The sequence below is a fragment of the Maniola jurtina genome, chromosome 23 (assembly GCF_905333055.1).
Source record: "Maniola jurtina chromosome 23, ilManJurt1.1, whole genome shotgun sequence".
NCBI classification, from domain to species: domain Eukaryota; kingdom Metazoa; phylum Arthropoda; class Insecta; order Lepidoptera; family Nymphalidae; genus Maniola; species Maniola jurtina.
Genome location: NC_060051.1, coordinates 7179334 through 7195135, shown reverse-complemented (window position 1 = coordinate 7195135; position 15802 = coordinate 7179334). Strand labels below are relative to the sequence as shown.

Genomic DNA, 15802 nt, shown 5'->3' with positions numbered 1-15802 from the left:
TATTTCATCTTTAGCTGCAAAAAATCTAACTTTGTTTTTTTAAAACGTCCGAGTAAACTGGCTCAGGTGTGGTCTAACGTCGACCTACCCGTCCTTGGTCCTTAGTCGGGACGACTAATATTTGAATCGAAAACAAACTAATTCTTGTCTGTCTAGTAGGTAAATACCTAAGTAAATATACCTTGTTTGTTATCACTGCGCATTGAGTTAGTTCGTGGAGCACCAAACCTTTACATCAGACGTCAAAACATCTAAACTGAGATCAAAAACCGGCAAGATGCGAGTCAGACTCGCGCACTGAGGGTTCCGTACTCGGGTATTTTTCCGACATTTTGCTCGATAAATCAAAAACTATCAAGCATAAAAATAAATGAAAATCTGTTTTAGAATGTACATGTAAAGCCCTTTCATATTATGATACACCACTTGGTATAGTTATTTTACTTTGAATTTTAACTCTTTTTTTTGTATGATGTAACCACAAATGCACGGTTTTCAGATTTACTCCTTTACTTGTGCTATAAGAGCTACCTACCTGCCAAATTTCATGATTCTAGCTCAACGGGAAGAACCGTAAAAGTATAGGTTTTCTTGACAGACGCGACAGACGGACAGACAGACAGACAGATAGATAACAAAGTGATCCTAGGGTTCCGTTTTTCCTTTTTAGGTACGGGACCCTAAAAATCTCAACCAATCGTCGGCCCACTACTGAGAATAGTGGGCCGAGTGAGTGGGTAGAGTGAAAATAATGGACCCCAGCAAACTTCTCAATCAGTTTACGTTTTATGAAAACTTTGAACTTGTTGAGAGACATCTCCAATATGTCTTCTGGAAGCTTATTATAAAAACGTGCACACTTATAGACATTGATTGTTGCTCTAGCAATATGACAACTCTCTGTTAGTAAACGTTTAGATAAGAGTATCTTTCTTTCTACGACCTCGTTTCGCTTTTAGGTCCGTAAAATAACAAATTATCAATGTTTTCGGAACAGCGGGGTTTCTAAAATCTAGATTTTATACCGACGAGTTTGATAGGTAGGGTACGTACCTAGATATAAATAGTAGTTTATTTATAGTTATATAGAAATTAGGAAAAATCTTAAAAGTAATTATACGATGGATTACAACTAAGGAGAGCACCGCCATCTTGAAATGTCGTCAGACTTGTACTTAGTTAAAAATTAAAATCTATTTTTTCTACTTATTGTACTTAGTTAAAAATTAAGATAGAGCTTTTCTAATTACTATTGTTCTTAAAATATTCTAAAATTATTGTTTTATTTATTTATTTATTTTGGTTCTGATTTTTGAACCGATGGTATAGAGTTACAGACTTAGCATAATAAGACACTCGTCACAATAAATGAAATTAATAAACGATTTGATTTTTGATTTTGTACTTACCTAGTTTTCAACCAGCATAACTTCAACTGAGAAGACCATCGGAAAGATACTTCGTAAATCGTATATTTATGCCAAATATCTAATTATCTCAATTTACTGTATTTACCTAAAAGGAATAAGTTTGACATTGCATTTCAAATCCATACTTAATATTATAAATGCGAAAGTGTGTCTGTCTGACTGTCTGCTGCTACCTTTTCACGGCCCAATAGCTTAACCGATTCTGACGATATTTGGTATAGAGTTAGCTTATATCCCGAGGAAGGACATAGGCTACTTTTTATCTCGGAAAATCAAAGAGTTCCCTAGATTCCTAAAAACCCATCCGCTTAACCGAGTTGTATGAAATTTGGTACCGAGGTAGCTTGCGTCCCTGTAATTAACATAGGCAATTTTTTATCCTAGAAAATCAAACAGTTCCCACGGGATCTTTAAAAAGCTAAATCCACGCGGACGAAGTCGCGGGCATCCTCTAGTATAATATATATAACAGAGCTTTTCTTAGTTAAAATGCATAGTAATTAGCCAACCTACGTTGTTCTCAGAAGGACCATCGAAACTTGAAGTTTATGCTATGTAATTATTACCAACAAGTAGGTCTTGTACATAGTTTCAATTGTTTTATTGTAATTCACATTACGTCAGGTCTGATGCATCGAAAAAGGACCTATTTACGTTTAATAAACCTGAGATTATTTCTACCTGCGTGAGGTATTCAAACTAGGTAGAATTAATTTTAAAACTTATTTGTAGTAAAATTGGGTTGAAATTACAATGTAAACGCCTTCTATAAAGCATAGAAATCCAGTTAAAAGTAATTCCAAACCTTATGACTATTGTAGTTGGGTTGAAATTATACTGTAGTGGCGTTATAAAGTTTCTCAGAACTGATCGGGTGTTGATAACATCAGCAAGGCGATTAATTTGTTAACTTTTGTTAATTTGAGAACTTGGATTTTTGACGTATCGATGTATTGTTAATTCAATTTTTAGTTTATTTTTTGCGGAGCTAACGGAACGGAAATAATTGAGGATTTAGTCATTAGTTTCAATATCATCATTCTTCTATGGCCTGCCTATGTCGGGTGCAAGTTACAAAAGCGTTGGAATCATGGAAATATTCATGGGCGGTGGTAATCACTTATCAAAATCAAAGTCTTTTTAAGTTTGTATTGTTACTAACTACGTAGTGTTTAAGTACTAACATAATTTTTAAGTTTTTTGTTACTAACACTATATGGATGGATTTTTGTTGTCCGATTAAAAAAAAAAGTCAAAGTCAAAATCATTTATTCAAAGTAGGTATAAGTAATTGTACTCCTTTTGATGGTCGAAATTGTTTTTGTACGATATAGTGGTGATAATTAATTACGTAACTTAAAACTGAAGCTACTTATCATCAGGTGACCCGCTTGCTATTTGTATTTTAAAAAAAAAGCTAGACAGACAGACTGACACACTCTCAATGTTACACCTATGTACCTATAGATTTTATAGATAGATAGATAGATAGAAACTCTTTATTGCACACAAAAACACATGTAAAGGATAACAACACAGTAAGAAGAAAACAGAAAAAAACAATTGTGTGCAAAGGCGGCCTTATTGCTTGGAGCAATCTCTACCAGGCAAGTGGCAACCTTTGCTGAAAGGAGAAGTTCTAGGAAGGAGGTTGGATAGTACCAAGTCGCAAGGAATTTTTAAAAAGATTTATATACCTGTAGATTATAGGTATCTAAATTACGCAGTTGAAATGATAAAGCTAGTAAATAATCTAGGTAGGTACATAGGTACCTTTAAAAACTACATAATAGGTAAATCCTTAATGAATCTTTAAAATCAGCGTCCAAAAGTGATGTCGAGCTTTGAAAATCAAAAAAGCTTATAAAAAGGACCTTTTTTGCCAAAGAGTAGCGTTTAAACCGTAAACCGATACAAAAACAGTGGTAATTCGATAGGGGGGATAGAGTAAAAACTGTAATCGGCTTAGTACAGCGTTAAAAGGATTTGGGGAATGTAAAAGGGGATACTATTATATTAGTAAGGACAGCGTTTTGGATTAAAGGGTTTTTTTTATAAATAAAATCTTTTGATGGTCCAAAATAGATACATGGATTTAGAACAAAGTTGTAAAATAAAGGCCGGATCGCGTTACAGCGGCGCGGCGTTGCGCTAGACCAGACCATACCAGAGGCAATTTAAAAATTTACGATTTGCCGGGAATCGAACCTGGGAGCTTCCACTTATCTATACTAATAAATAAAATTGGAGTGTCTGTCTGTAATTTCGAAATAACTACCATATATTAAGGTCATATGGTTATTTGAACGATACTATAACTGAATCACACGTTTTTAAAATTTTTGTCTGTCTGTCTGTCTGTCTGTTTGAAAAGGCTAATCTTGGGAACGGCTGAACCGATTTTAACGGGATTTTCACAGACAAGTAGAGAATTGACCAGGAAGTAACATAGGCTACTTTTTTAACCGACTTTCAAAAAGGGAGTTGTGTTTTTCTACCTATGTACACCGAAATCTCCGAGATTTCTGAACCGATTTGCGTCATTTCTTTTTTAATCGATAGAGTAACTTTGCGACATTGTTTCACAAAAAATTTGGAGTCCAACTCCTCGATCCTGATGCTGCAGGGGATCTGACCAATCCACGCGGGCGAAGCTGCGGGCATCAGCTAGTAAATAATATTTTATAACAAAATTCCGCAATCAATTTTGGACTTGCCTTTACACAATTTAAAAAACCTATTAAAGTTATGCCCCAGAAATAAAACATATTATAGGTACAATCGAAGATTATGTAAATGATAAAAGAGCGTGAATTTGACCTGCAGCTCGCTCCAGCAATGCGCGGGACTTCAATTACTTTTATATATGGCATAATATTGTATATCAAATCTTTTAAAAGAGCAACCGTCGAGTTTCTTGCTCTCTCGGTAGGAAAGGCTCGAACCAGTGGTAGAAACACTTGACGATTCAAAAGTACTTGTAAAAGTTTTGACTTCAAGACCAACAGCGCTCATTGCACCAGGAATGTCGTCAATATTTCTATAATGTAGGTAATAAGTATATCAGCAAATACTTTAAACAATAGGCTATTCCTGTTTCGTATTACAGTCAGCAAAATTCCAAGCAACACTTTATGTTTGTCTATGGTCTACAGTTACTCGAGCACTGTTGTGTGATCGTCTATCGTCATTGATCACATAAGCGGGTCAATATGTTTTTGAATTGCATGTGAAATTCGAACTGCTATCGTTTCGAAATCCCAATATATCTATACATAATCTTGTTCCAATGATTAACTCTATGCTTAGGCTTAAAGCACATTGGTGCAGAGTCACATTAAGAGTAAAAATTGGTTTGAGTTCATGAACTCAAATCAATTTTTAAAAATAACCTTACAGTACCCAAAAAACTTGAGAATTAGAAACTTTACAAGCGACGAGAGCCTTTGATTTATTGACAGTTCTTTGAGTATAGAGACGTTTGTACGCCATTTGTACGCTTGTAGCTTATTCTTAAGAGGCGTTTCCAGCTTCACCAATCCTAGCCAAGTATATTACCTAGTATCTAACGCAGGTACAAGAATCACTCCCAGAGATGACATCAAATCGAGAGAGGTGAATCAAACGAGGTCGATAAAATCTTCCTTCCCAATGAAGCGTGATAGAGGCTAGCTATACTTTTTGCGGGTAGGTAGACAAAAGTTCGATCTCATTCGAGACAATCTGTCCGTTTGAGCGTGTCAAGTTAAATATTTGAACTACGGAAGTCGCTTTGAACTTTACGACGACGAGCCGCGTTTAGATACTTGCAAGGATCTTGCCAGTAGGTATACTTTGAGTTTTGGTTCCCCAGGCTTCGTCTCAAATTCACTGCTTGCAGACGAAGTCAAAGTCAAAGTCAAAATCATTTATTCAAAGTAGGTACAAATATACTCCTTTTGATAGTCGAATTTGTTAAATTTGTACGATATAGTAGTGATTATTAATTAGGTAACTTAAAACTAAAGCTACGATGGTTCCACACGTGCCCAAGTCTGAGAAGAGCCCACAACAAACTCAGCCGGGTCTTCAGAAGGTCTTCGAACAGTGCGCGTTGCTAGTGGTGATAATATGGATCCCCATGCTTCCATGCTCAGTAGTTTATCGGCGGTGGGTTGATGAGATGGCAATGATGATGATTTCATGAAATGCAAGAAAGCGTTATGTAATTTCTTTCTTCCATTTATACCCATTATGGAATCTAGTTTCAATGTAGGTGCTAACTTTTCGTATGCTAAACTAAAGGATCTACATACATATCTATGGATCTACATGATCAACCCATCGCCGCCCAGCTCACTACAGAGCACGATGACGGCGTAATAATATTATAATGTTATATACAATAAAAAATCCTTTATATGCACAGCTCACCCATTTCACTAAGATTAAAATATAATAATTGGCCAGTAATTTTAAGCATATTACACAATTGACGATTATGTAAATGATAAAAGAGCGTGGATTTGACCTGCAGCTCGCTCCAGCAATGCGCGGGATTTCAATTACTTTTATACATGGCATAAAATTGTATATCAAATCTTTGAAAAGAGCAACCGCCGAGTTTGTTGCTGGTTCTTCTCGGTAGGAAAGGCATTCCGAACCAGTGGTAGAAGCTTTTGACGATTCAAAAGTACTGGTAAAAGTTTAATTGAATGTACGGGAGCTGTGTGGCTGTGTGCTCGACCGTAGCAATAGGGAAATTTCCCAACCGAGCGGTGTTGTGCTCGGTAGCGCCAGCTGGGCCAACGGTTGTGCGTCGAAACTCCTATATACATATAGTGCAATCTGGTAAACGCTCTGGCATTGCGATTGAAAGTTGCGTGTTCTATTTTGAGTTTTCGATTAAGCTACCCGTGCTGCCATCTAGGCCGTAGGTCGTGTATCGAGCGTTGTTGATTGATTGAGTATAGAAGCGACATCTTCTTGCGAATGTGGCAACCGCTACATGAATAAAAATATGTATTTGGGATTGGTTTTTTTTAACCCATTTCACTAAGATTTGTCAGTCATTTTAAGAAAGCTTGAACCAGGCAAGTAGTTCAAACACGGCACGCAGGTTAAGCCAAGCAAGGCCTTTGGTAGTTCGTGTGAATTCATGCCCTACTAATAGGAACTCTTAAGGACGCTCTTCAGGACTTCCCGAACTTTCCGAGGTTTGACAGCGCTTTAAATAGTTTCCAAATTATTGCTTTTTGTCGTTACATTTTATGCAGAAAACGTTAAGTTTAATCATTGGAGTTTAATCTATTTGTCACTGTCATGTTCACTGGAACTTTTTGATTTTTACAAGATTTTTAATTCATCAACATTTCACTTTCCATGTCTTGCTGAAGGAATCAAAGGTAAGTTCTAATTTTATTAATTTGGCTATATAATAGCTATGTACTGTGAGTGATACGTAGTTATTATAAACGTCTCGATGGTGAAGATAAGTTATCCCAAATAAACCGATTACTAATTTCAAATTACTTTTGGAGACAACGATCTACTTTTAAAACACAATAATCCAAAGAAGTACCAAAAAAGCGAAAAATCTGTATTATTAATACCACAAGTGTAAATTAAAAATTTATAACACCCCCGACGATCCAAAGTATTTGAGTTTTCCAAAACATCATTTTCAAATAAATAATTATCATATAATTATGTATTTAGGCAACGTCCATCTTGACAGCTTGACATTTGTCTATTGACATAATATTATGAACCTAACGGTTATCTAACCTTCTTTTCTACAAGAAAACTAGAAAAGAGCTGATAACTCTTAAACGGCTGAACCAATTTTTTTAGCTTATAGCTAAGAACACTCTCGATCAAGCCACCTTTCAAAAAAAAAAACTAAATTAAAATCGGTTCATTCGTTTAGGCGCTACGATGCCACAGACAGATACACAGATACACAGATACACAGATACACAGATACACAGACACACAGATACACAGACACACAGATACACAGATACACACGTCAAACTTATAACACCCCTCTTTTTGGGTCGGGGGTTAAAAATAAAATATTATGCTTAGGTTTATGTTATCTATTAATGACATTGCAAAAATAAACCCCCATCATGCAGTACAACTAAATAATACCAGCATTTTAATACCACAAACCCACTCATTTCTCTTATCATAATAGACAAGTCACACATATGGCACTGTAGACAAAATGTGCTGAATCATACCACAACTAGTTATTACCCCGATTAGCAACCCACCCCTTGAAGGCGCTACATAAAACAATCCCTCATGATATTTTCCTTCGCCGTTAAATCAAGTAATATTTAAACGCATATACCTAACTCCTATAAGTTAGAGATGGCATATTATTGTAAGCTAGCTGTGCCCGCGACATCGTTCGCGTGGAATAGTGAATGTTCGCCGTGATTCTTTAAATTGACATAACTTTTTTATTTATGAACCGATTGTCATGAAATAAACACTAAATGTTAAGTGAAGCTTACTACAATATATTAGTGAAAACCGTATCTAAATCGAATAAGCCGTTTCTGATATTAGCGTGCACAAACACACAGACAAACAGACAAAAAAAAATTACAATTTCGGGTTCGGCATCGATATAATAACAACCCCTGCTACTTTTTTTTTATATATTTCCATTGTACAGACACCACTTTTCTACAATTTTATTATATGTATATAGATTGAATACTTGAAAAGAGCAACCGCCGAGTTTCTTGCTGGTTCTTCTCGGTAGGAGCAGCATTCCGAATCAGTGGTAGATTATTTTGACGATTCAAAAGCACTTGTAAAAGTTTAATTGAATAAAAATATTTTGAATTTTTTTTTTTTTGATGCATGCCCGGGATCGAACTCCAGACCCGCCGACTAGAAGGCCGAAGTCTCACGAACGAACCAATAGGCTATCACGGCTTTTTTAGTTACAAATTACATTAATACTTACCTATTCTGTGCTTCTGAATTCGGATGACAGTTTGTATCGGATTTGTCGTCTCCTACGCGTGTTGCTCAATGCATTACCCTGATTCACTTCAGGCTGATTCATTATTTTTGACCCTTGATTTAATTATAAAATCAAAGGGGAGGCGAAAGAATCGTTACTAGTTAGTTCTATTAACAGAATAGTGACATGCCATTTTGTTATTGTTATGTTGGTTTTCTCTCTATAATAGGTTCTAGCCGATGCCCGCGACTTCGCCCGCGTGGATTTAGGTTTTTCGAAATCCCGTGGGAACTCTTTGATTTTCCGGGATAAAAAGTGGCCTATGTGCTAATCCAGGATATTATCTATCTCCATTACAAATTTCAGCCAAATCCGTCCAGTGGTTTTTGCGTGAAGGAGTAACAAACATACACACACACACATACACAAACTTTCGCCTTTATAATATTAGTGTGATAAGTGTGATAAGTGTGATAAGTGTGATGTGATACCTACAGTACGCGACTGGTCGAGATGGTAATTGGGGTATGAGGCAGGGGGGACGCCCCAAACACCCGCACGTTACCCGCGCTATCCCGCACCGGGTTGGCGCGGAGGCTGTGCGGGTGTGCGGGGCGTCCCTACCACGATAGCCATCTCGACCTGTCGCGTTCAACATAGGCGTCTTAATAAGAGATAATATTATACTGGCTGACAAGAAACGTGAAATTTTACATGTAGATATCACACTAATATTATAAAGGCGAAAGTTTGTATGTGTGTGTGTGTGTGTGTGTGTGTGTGTGTATGTTTGTTACTCCTTCACGCAAAAAATACTGGACGGATTTGGCTGAAATTTGAAATGGAGATAGATAGTATCCTGGATTAGCACATAGGCTACTTTTTATCCCGGAAAATCAAAGAGTTCCCACGGGATTTCGACAAACCTAAATCCACGCGGGCGAAGTTGCGGGCATCGGCTAGTCCTCTATATGTCTGTAATGAATGCCCTCACTAAGGGATGATTTTTCGGAAATCCACTTGCTCGAAGATGGGACTATTAGCTCATCTTATATACTTATCTTATTAGCTAATCTAATCTAGCTTAAATTTTAAAAATACAAAAATAAAAAGTGTTATTTCTTGTGCGATTGTACGGAACACTTCCTGAGCAAGTCCGTCTCGCACTTGACTGATTTTTTACGTATATTTAAAAAAAAACTTGCGTACTGAACGTCCTCGCAAAAGTGTTCCCACAGAGAAAATGCAATGAAAATTGAAAACGTTCCAGTTACAAAGTCGTCAAAACGAGTAGGTACCCAGGTAGAGTATTTCGTTAAAAAAATTCTTCAAAAGGCGTTTCGTTATTCGTTTGAAAGCGGCCTGAAAGAAATATTTGCAAGTTTTGAAAAGGCCACAAAAGGCCGCGGCGTGCCTTTTCCCCTTTCACTAAGTTGTTTGTTACACTCCAACATATTTTTATAAGAAGTATTAAAATTCGTGGTAGTAATTATGGGAAAAAGTTAAGACGCCCTACATAACATGAATAATACACTGAACTGTTTGAAGTTAATCTTGAAAAAGCCGCCCAAGTGGAATCAAAATCGGTAATCCAATAGGTCCTAAAAAATAAAATTAATACTAATATTATAAATGCGAAAGTGTGTCTGTCTGTCTGTCTGCTACCTTTTCAGGGCCCAACAGTTTAACCGATTCTGACGAAAGGTATAGAGTTAGCTTATATCCCGGGGAAGGACATAGGCTACTTTTAGTCCCGGAAAATCAAAGAGTTTCCACGGGATTCCTAAAGACCCATCCGTTTAACCGATTTGTATGAAAGGTACCGAGGTAGCTTGCGTCCCTGTAATTAACATCGGCAACTTTTTATCCCGGAAAATCAAACAGTTCCCACGAGATCTTTAAAACCTAAATCCACGCGGACGAAGTCGCGGGCATCCTCTAGTACATAATATTATCTTAATGAATTATTACTATTCGTAGTTTAGTTAGTAGTTACCTACTTTAAGAAATTTAAAAAACGCTTTTCTTAAATTATACGCTTTACCATTTTTAATAGTGCATAAGGTATGATATTAACACGCAAGTTTTATAAAAAGCGGTGTAGTTTAAAAATAGATATAAAAAGCTACAAGCGTAAATTAGTAGTCATTATCTAGATGTAATATAGGTCTGTAATGAAAGCTACATATTTTTCAAACCATGTTTTAAATTGTTAAGCCCCATACATACTGTGTAATATTATGAAAAAATGACAAATCACGAATAGTTTTAAAAAGGTTTGTGTAAAATATTTTTTTTTTTGCTAATGTTTTGTTATATTGTAACCAATAAGTTTTACTTCAATAAAAAACTATTACGTGTGTAATTTGTCTAGCTCACTCTACTTTTCAAACTTAATTTTTTTATCATACAGTTTTGAACTTGTAATCACATCACACTAATATAATAAAGGCGAAAGTTTGTGTGTATGTGTGTATGTTTGTTACTCTTTCACGCAAAAACTACGGGACAGATTTGGCTGAAATTTAGAATGGCGATAGATTATACTCAGGATTAACACATAGGCTACTTTTTATCCCGGAAAATCATAGAGTTCCTACGGGATTTTAAAAAACGAAGTCGCGGGCATCACCTAGTACTATAATAATACTAGCTGATGCCCGCGACTTCGTTCGCGTGGATGTAGTTTTTTAAAAATCCCGTGGGAACTCTTTGATTTTCCGGGATAAAAAGTAGCCTATGTGCTAATCCAGAGTATAATCTATCTCTATTCTAAATTTCAGCCCAATCCGTCCAGTAGTTTTAGCGTGAAGGAGTAACAAACATACACACACACACATACAAACTTTCGCCTTTATAATATTAGTGTGATAAGTGTGAAGTGTGATGTGATATTATGCGTGTGTACTGTGTATACATCTTAACGCAGTGCGTCGCGTGTGCTTAATGTTAAGTACGATCCGCAAATTGCAACCGACTACAGTCTCCATTATAATGAGATTCTGTAGAATATCCCGAGATTAAAAACCATACATTATTCCGCGAAGAGAGAAGATTAATCTAAATGGTAGTTGAGTGATTAAGTTTTTGAGTGGATAAATACAAGTGATGGAACTTATATTCTGATCTTTAATTCCGTGGAATTCTGACGTTTCAGAGATAAAACAATTTCCACAAATGAAGATAACAAATAAAATATGAAATAGGCTATGGATTCTTAGGATTACATTTAATAAAGGCGTAAGTTTGCATTTGTTAATATTATTGGTAGGATTTATTTATTGGCTTATTTAATTATCTTGTTCAAAGAAAAGAATGTAGTATAGAAGCAGGCGTTATTTTGCGGAAGTCCATGACATACAAGGAACCAAAAGCTTAATTTGCTATAATCCGCCAAACCAAAGAAATCTTTATGGTGCAACATGCAGCATGCGACATGCACCGCTCGCCCTCCCACTGATAAACATGCAGGAAAAGCCAGCCACCAAGCAAGCCACACGCACCACCACCACGCAGCACCATACAAATCCCAACACACTCGACGCACGTTTCGCCCCGACACTGGAGCATCCTCAGGAGATGTAGACCTTACAATGCCTAATTGCAAAGACCTTGAAAAGAAAAGAAACAAGTAACTGGATTACATATCTGGCCTTAGGCTATAACTCAGTTCACGACAGGGAACTTCTAACGAAACGTCGACGCTTCGACGTCACTGGCAGGCGTCAAATGTTTGACGCAGGTAAAGCCCTAAAGTAGCCCTAATTTTCTTTGATTTTACGTCACCATAGCCTAATATTTGACATATCGTCGATTCAGGATCAAACCGAGAGTTCCACTCACTCTATTTCACTCTGGTTATATATATCCTCTCAATGCGCAAGAATTTATGGTCACCACAAGTCAGTAACATATGCCGAACGAAGATTTGCGGTGATCCGGCTGTTCATTAATATGGTCTAAATTATGGAATTATGTTTATAATACGCACCTACAGAAAAATATGACGAGAGAGATGTACGGTCGGTCTCAGAATTCGAGTAGCAATTCCGCAAAGCCATTGCATCAAAAACTATGACCTTTTTCTATAAACACGCTACACAAACGCTAAGCACTCACACAGAGATAGCGCATAACCGTGCCACGCAATTATGATTATTAAGGTGCTACACTATTTACGGCGTTCGACTGTACACACGCTAGGAAAAATATATCGAAATATCTAGACTGCTAAAATCATAACCATTCCTTTTGACCTTTGCCGTAGTTGGGTAAAAATAGAAAACTATCATTATCCATTCATAACATCGTAAATCCAGCAATGTTTTTTGATATTTTTCAATATTTATTTGAATATTTTTGTAGCTTTTATGAAACATACCTACTTATTACCTGAGTATTGTATAGCCCGTCATAGATTTATGCTTAATCTTTCTTCCTATCGATTAGTACACTTTAAAAAACTTTTAAAAGAAAAACCTATTTCTGTACATTTAAAAAAAAAAACTTTAAAAAAATACTTATTTCTGATGTATCGTAACAGTGTTTTTCGTTCCCGTTTTAGACAATGTTCCTCTCAAATGGTAACGCGTGAGCGTCGAAGCGCATTTTGGTTTTGTTTGCTTTTAAATAGATACCAGTAAATCTTATTAGAGCGGGACGCGCCAAGAAAAGTAAACCCCTTTCCTTATTTGGACGTCTATTAACGTTAAAAGGTCTTTGTCGAAAGGAATGAGTATATCTAGTGCTTATAAGGGCAACTTAATGCTGGTAGTGACAGATCCAATAATACCACGGCCAAATGAGTGGTTTTTATTCAGTGGTTCGCATTTTTTTTATTTACAGACTAGACTAGAACTGTCAGACCTGCGGGCTGATTCGTCCGAGATTAATTTGACATTGGTTATATTACATTGCTGCTTCACTGAGTGATAATTTCTTCGTAAAAAACCTTCATTGGATTAAAAATAAATGTCAAACGAGCTCGGTGACTATCATTCAGTGTTAGACACTGAGTTAGTAAAACAGTAAGCTGTTGGCAAGTGACGATGCAGCATGTCGCATATGGTGTGGTGGCATACTCATATGAGTATGGTGCAACATGCAATATGCGTATCGCACACTGCATGTTGCACCATACAGATTTGTCTGTTTCAGTGGATTATAGAAAATTAAGCTTTTGGTTCCTTGAACTACGATGAATTTGGAATCAGGAAATATTCGATAGTAATTTCAGATAATGAATTCTCCATGGCACATAATTAAAACTAACAAACCCTGATTTAAATCCGGGAACTGCTGAGTCCGGGGAGACCGGGGAAACTTTTAATCAAATTAGTTCTTGTGACCGAAATTCTAACCAATAGCCTGCAACGGAAAACAGCTAGTCACTGTAATTTATCAGATAATTCTACACAGATACAGAGCCCAGAGCGTTTTGAAACCAGTTAAGTGCGAGTCAGACTTGCACCCGAATGGTTCCGTACTCGGGATTTTTCCGACATTTCGCACGATAAATCAAAAACTATTAAGGCATAAAAATAAATGGCAGTCCGTTATCAGGGTTGGCTGTTGGGTTATTTCTCTTGTTTTTCCTAACAAAGTCGTTTTAAATTTTGTTCAGTTTTTTTGTGATATCAATATCATGTGGGAGGGGTTAAAGTTTTAAATTCCAACATCCCTAATTGATTTTACACAGCATCATAAATTTTGAAAGACCTTCGATAAATAAAACAAAACCTTAACACAAATGAATTAATTAAAAAGTCTTAAGACGCGAAAAAATTGGTGTTTCACGCTCGGTTATTTAGCGCGTGTCGTGACAACCGAATATAACATCGATATCGGGGCTTCCCATCTCTACCGCGTCTTTCGGCTGCAATGGAGATTTTGAGAAATCCATACTAATGTTATAAATGCGAGAGTATGTCCGTCTTTTAGTCTGATACTCTAAATCAAACCAGAGAAATTGAGGAGTGAAAAGGTGATATAACAGACTTAAGTTTCATGGTTCAATCGCTGAACCAATCTTGATGAAAGATAGAAACAGTTTGCATCTGGATGAAAGATAGAAACAGTTTGCATCTGGATGAAAGATAGAAACAGTTTGCATCCAGATGCAAATTTTTTCGTATAAAATATAGCCTATGTCACCCGGACCTTTACGACGAATCGATTAACACCTTATTCATCAAAATCGGCCCAGTAGTTTAGGCGCTACGGTGTAACACACAGAATTCGGATACAAACATACACACACACATACATACATACATACATAGACTGCTAAAATCATAACCCTTCCCTTTAGCTTTGCCGCAGTCGGGTAATAGACTTTTTTATAGACACTTAGCGTCACGCATTAATTTATATTTTGAAAAGGCAATACATTTAGCAAACATTACGTTATGGATCGTCCGTATCCGAATAAACCGAGAGTGTTTGAAGAAAGTGCTTAATTAACTTACACGAAAACAAATGCTACGATTAAAAAAATTAGCGCAGTAATTTAAATCGCTTAAAACCAGCTTAAAACACGAAAGAGATTATTTAGGCCGTGTCGTGACAACGGAACATAACATCGATATCGGCGTGTCCCATCACTACGGTCTACGCGTCCCGGCCGCGATTGAGATTTCGAGGTAATCGGAGAGTATTTTGGCCAACGGCATCATTAAGAGATGCGTTAAAATAAATGCACAGCATTTATTATGCAGTTTAAGACTATGTACTCACACATGTTTTTAACCCCCGACCAAAAAAGAGGGGTGTTATAAGTTTGACGTGTGTAACTATCTGTGTATCTGTCTGTGGCATCGTAGCTCCTAAACTAATGAACCGATTTTAATTTAGTTTTTTTTTGTTTGAAAGGTGGCTTGATCGAGAGTGTTCTTAGCCATAATTTAAGAAAATCGGTTCAGCCGTTTGAAAGTTATCAGCTCTATTCTAGTTACTGTAACCTTCACTTGTCGGGGGTGTTATAAATTTTTAATTTCCACTTGTTTAGTGAGTTTTTTCTTTGGCTAAAATGTTCTCAAAGCTGTGTGAAGTCTGCCAATCCGCACTTGGTCAGCGCGGTAGACCTAAACCCATCTCATTCTAGAAGAAGACCCGTGCTCAGTAGTGGGCCGGCGATGGGTTGATGATGATAATGATGATGATCAATGGACTTTGGTTAAGATATTGTTATAAAACCCCAGATAAGAAAAGTTCACCTGAGTAAGGCGGAGGACCGTTTTTGGTGGCGCGCATTTGCAAAGGCCTAGGTATGTCCAGCAGTGGACGGATACAGGCTGATGGAATGGAATGGAATGTAATTGAATTCTTTAATAAAATATTATCAAAAAATGTTTTTTGAAAATATTTTTGCTTTTGTTACAAGTTTCATGTGTGCAACCAGCCTAAT

At 36.7% G+C, this 15802-nt stretch overlaps 1 protein-coding gene and 1 long non-coding RNA gene across 2 annotated transcripts in view; one reads left to right on the top strand and one right to left on the bottom strand.

Moving 5' to 3' along the window:
* LOC123877398 overlaps nt 1-15802 on the top strand; it is a 757955-nt gene that overhangs the window by 666966 nt on the left and 75187 nt on the right. The window lies entirely within an intron of this gene.
* On the bottom strand, nt 773-14153 carry LOC123877416. The gene is made up of 4 exons (XR_006798582.1): nt 14143-14153; nt 7587-7589; nt 6921-6926; nt 773-859 (listed from the first exon to the last, which is right to left on the bottom strand). It is a non-coding gene; the product is annotated as an uncharacterized LOC123877416 (long non-coding RNA).